The 5021-nt window shown below is 45.6% G+C and overlaps 1 pseudogene; it reads left to right on the top strand.

Annotated features, from left to right (window-relative positions):
• Positions 1-2617: 2617 nt before the first annotated feature.
• Positions 2618-3124, top strand: LOC147698204 (ras-related protein Rab-1A pseudogene; annotated as a pseudogene).
• Positions 3125-5021: the final 1897 nt, after the last annotated feature.

Below are 5021 nucleotides of genomic sequence, written 5' to 3'. Positions count from 1 at the left end.
TCGACGGCTGCCATGCCTTCCTGTCTCGGACAGACAGCCTACTCAGCTGCTGGACGCTTCGGGAGCTCAGCCTTTGTGTCAGCACACGCGGGTTGTTCAGCAACTTGTGGTGGCCACAACTGCAGGGCCACGCCAGTCCCTGAGGCCCATCATCAGCGCCAGTCTAAGAGGAAATGGCTTGAGGTCGCCACACCTGTTTATGGTGAGCCACACCTATACCTAAAACTCATCACTAGCTTCATGTCTGCTGTTGGCCCCCTTGGCTGTTTCATCCTCCTCGGCTGCCTAGACCTCATGCTCCTCCATGTGAGTACCAGTGGGCCATAATGTTTCACACATGCTCATCCTAATGAAAGATTTTTTCCTGTAGCTCGAAGTGGGAATCGGCCAAACCACCTCAGCGTCGGAAGTCATCCTAAAAATAAATAAAATGTTGTCACCCATTGACTATTCAGAGAAATTTGCACCGATAATGGCCCATCCTTCAGTGGTTACGAGTGGGCAGAATATCTATGTTCACGGAACACAAAGCAACACGGCATCACGCCCAGGTGGCCTCAAGCTAATGGGGAGGTGATAAGGTTTGTAAGGACATTAACGAAAGTCATCCGCATTGCTGTAGCAGAGGCCAAGAATGTGGAGCGCTCCATCTATGCTTTCTTATGTAATATCGGCTTACGCCTCACTCCACCACTGGTTTTGCCCTTATCAGACTGTGTTTTGGTCGGACATTAACAGACATAACTCCCCACCACCAATGGTGGGCCAATCACGCCAATCAACCAAAACCCTCGAACCACTCTGACTCCCAAAGGGTCCCAATAATCAATATGCCACACGACGACAACATGCCAAGTGCCACGCTCTCCATGTAGGAGATAGGATCCTGGTTTAGTTCCGTCTACCTTTTGAAGCTGCACCATGAACAAACACAGACATTAAAGGCATTATGCTTATGGTAACCACCAAGAAAGGAACAGAGACTGTCACCAGGAACATCTCTCAGTTCAAAAGAGTGCCCTTTGTACATGATGATTTGTCAGAAAGTGACGCCTCAGACTACTCACCTATGGGCCGCGTGCCAGCCCAGTTGGGACAGCCAACAGGGCCAGTAATGACTTTGAAGCTATCAGGGGGTCACCTCTGGCCACGCCAGACCCAGTGCTCCCAGTAGTGGTGCCGTCTCCAAGTGAGCAGAGCCTCAGTGCATTTAGACCCCCTGAGACTGATTTGGCCACCAAAACATCTTCCCAGGGGAGTGGCAGAGGGCGGTATGAACTGAGATCCAACCCAGACCCATCTCAACAGTATGCAGAGTATTCGGCTGACTAAGTGAGAGAATGAGCCGGTGCTGCCACTTTACCAGTCGAGGGAAGGCGGACACCAGTATGTTGTTTCGGTTTAATGGTCCTATGACCCAGTGTTATGAGTGTTCTATTTTGTTGGCTTAGTTGTTCTTCTACTGCTTGTTAAGGGAGGGATGTAGTTTTGCGTCATGTTCCAGCAACACCATGTGGGATGCCTGAAGGAAGGAGAGGGTTCCAGGTATTCCCCCATACAGCCTAGCAGCAATAAAAATCAGCCAGTGGAAGGGGTGTGGTCAGTGAACCGACCACGAGCAGAATATCACCAGTGTTTCCAAATCAATTATTTGCACGCAACATACTATATGCCAGACATACTACATGCCAGAGCAACTTGGAGGGAACCCAGGTCTGCCATTAAGGGCCGTCCCTTGGTGAGATTAGGCTGGTGCTGTCATGCATTTTGATTCATGCCTCTTTAGTGCCTCCTGAGCTGTGTGAATCAACCAGCGCAGCAGGCGACTCTTGCAGGCACAGAACTTCTGTCCCTGGTGCGGGAAGAGGGCCATTGAAAACTCGAGCACTGCAGTATCACGTACACACTTGTCTGACCCTCTTCAAAAACAGAGGGACATCTATTTAAATTAGAAAAAAGTGTCGGAACCCCGGTACAGTCCGTGAAAATCCGTAACTGTCTGAGGAAATCCAGGACGTCTGGTCACCCTATGTTCAAGCCAGTGGCATTGTTCAGCATCCAACCCTCAGGGAAACACTAGTCCGCCGACACTCAGGTCAGATAGTCCATAATGGGCATATATGCACACATGGGGCGACCCTAACAGAAGAATGAACATGTAATCTGACCTTCTTTGCATTTTATGTTGACCAGGTGTGGAAGAAATTTGTCAGTTTTCTCCATCCTCTCACTGTTGCATTTTGCTCCCTTTTCCCTACCCTCTGTTCCCTTCTCTCTTTACTCCTGCTACTCCTCCAACAATCCCTTGTATCAGACACCGATTGCTTGCCCTCCTTTACATCTCATCATCTGATTTCTTATTTTCCTTTATTCGAACAACACAGTAGGTGACCAGTAACTTGTTTAGGGCTTATCCTACTGTGAGGGCAAAAAAGAGAGACGATGTTAAAAAAGTGAACTTGATTTTTGGGGTTTGAGAGGAGCAGGCCGGTGGGGCGTCATAAATGTCCAGACGGGGAAGGGTGTGTGTGTGTGTGTGGGAGGGGAGGGGGGGGGGCGGAGACAGCGTGACATGTCCAGCATGAATCCTTAATATGATTAAGGAGTCTGGAGTGGAATGTCTTGCCTTCTGCTTAGGTTTGCAGATGACACTGACACGGAAAGCTACGTCAGCACAATTGCCCTTGACTTTAAAATCAGAACTATTGAGTTAGTTAGAAAAACAACTACATTTCAAACATGGGACCGAGCAGGCCAGGAGAGATTCAGAACGATCACTTCCGGGTATTGCAGAGGAGCCCATGGTACCATAGTAGTGTATGATGTGACAGATCAGAAGTGCTTTAATACTGTAAAACGGTGGCTGCAAGAAATAGATAGTTACACCAGCGCAAAAAAAGCAGTAGAGTACACAACAGCAAAGGAATTCTCAGACTCCTTCGGAATTCCACTTTTGGAAACCAGAGCAAAAAAATGCAACACATGTCGAACAGGCTTTCATGACTATGGCAGCTGAGATTAAAAATCGAATGCGCCCTGAAGCAACGTCTGGTGGTGGGGCGGAAAAGTCAATGTCAAAATTCAAAGCCCTCCAGTCAATCAGTCCAGTGAAGGTTCCTGCTAGAACCTGCCTCCACGTGAGAGTGAGGAAGATGGTGGCGTAAGCCCACAGCTCCGCTCCAGTGGGACAAACTTTACTCCACAACTATGATATCACCAACCCTATCCCAAACGAAATACATTATTATTAATAGAACGTATTGGACACCGTCTAGGCTTTTTAAAAACTGGCACCATCCAAAATCCCAAGTGCTGGAACTGTGAACAACTCAAAGGCAATCTAGCACACATGCCCGATCTTACATACCTATTGGAGTAAAATCCTGGATTGAATAAAACACACCTTTAACATTACCCCCACTCAGGAGTTTTCGTGTATCCTCCTAGGTCCATTAGACTCTCAGCTGAAGACTGACGGTGATCGCCTTCTACTAGATCTAATGCTCACCTTAGCCTGCAAGTTAATATTAAATAATTAGGAAAACTTCAAATTGATATCCTTCCGAATGTGGCTAGAATGGATCACCTTCCTTAGAGTTGTTGACAACGTTGCACTACAACTCTCCCCTCGGCGTTCCCCTCGCAGACCAATTTGGAACTCGCTGGATGCAAAACTACTTAACTGCGATCCCCCATAAAACCAGTATCACAGAAAAGAGATATTTTCTCTCCGTATACTCCCTTTCACAGCTGGGTACCCACTCACCTAGGGGCATATTATCAAGAAAGGGCTTTAAAAATGATCGCCGGTTTAGCGGCAGAAAACTGTCGCTAAAGCGGCGATAATGGGCTTGATAATATGCCCATGAGAATTCCAATAGAAGTCCATGTTCTGGTGTGAACCGGGGCTTCTATTGGAATTCTCCAGGGCATATTATCAAGCCCATTATCACTGCTTTAGCAGCAGTTTTCTGCCGCTAAACCGGCGATAATTTTGACGCCGTTCTTGATAATACGCCCCTATTTCTTAGCACATCTCCTACTTTGATTCTTGTACCTACTTCTCTCCCACCAGGGTCTACTGCAGTTTTATTCCCCTGTGCATGGTCTCTAGTTAAATCCTGACCACACCAAACCTACTACAGGAGTTACCAGACACCCCAGGACTTAATCAATGTATCTGTATGGCTTCCCCCTTAAATGTTTTATATCCATGTCTGTTATGACGCTTTAATGCTATGATTAAGATACATAACAAATTCTAACTAATCCACAACCTATATTACGATGTATAGGACTGCAAATGACAAATATAACCGGCACAGTCTCTTCTTTTCCCCACTCTGAATCCCAACTCTAAGAGCGCTACGGCGTTCTATCTGTACATTTATTTATTTTACCACTGTAGTACTGTTTGTATGTATGCTTTCTCTCTGGTCTCAGAAAATCAATAAAATAAGGTGAATTAAAAAAAGACACCTAAAAAAATGAAAAAAATAAAACTTGCCTCCTCCTTAAGTCTGCACAGCAGTGATCCTAAGTGACAAAACAAAAATGCCTGGATTGTACTGTATGTAGCCGCACTACAATAGTTACTGTCTCCCAAAGGGTCAGACATTGGTAAGAGTCATTGCTGACTTTTTTTTTATTCCCTTACTCAAGACCGCTAACTTCATTTTCAGAACAGTTTTGAATCTTTGTGTGTGTGTATGTACTGGTTTACAAATATGTGTTTACTCTTGATTGCTTTGGGTATACAGACTCTCCTGTGGTTGGCTAAAAATAAATTTCTTCCGATGTTCCTCTTGACATGTTCAGATGTCGGGTTTAGTCTTCTGAAGATGAAGTTCAGCAATTTTGTATTAAACAGCACAACCGTGTCTGTCACTTTCCACGCTTAAATAAAGTTTAGTGAGCTGTTCTATGCAACATCTGATGAGCAAGTTCTTTCCTGTAGAGTTACTAATAGAGGAATACCCTGTCTGATTAATATTTTCTTCATACTCTGCATATCATTTGTG

The sequence above is a fragment of the Lissotriton vulgaris genome, chromosome 8 (genome assembly GCF_964263255.1).
Source record: "Lissotriton vulgaris chromosome 8, aLisVul1.2, whole genome shotgun sequence".
In the NCBI taxonomy this organism is placed as follows: domain Eukaryota; kingdom Metazoa; phylum Chordata; class Amphibia; order Caudata; family Salamandridae; genus Lissotriton; species Lissotriton vulgaris.
Note: the sequence above shows the minus strand (reverse complement) of the source record. Positions and strands in the feature narration are given on the sequence as shown.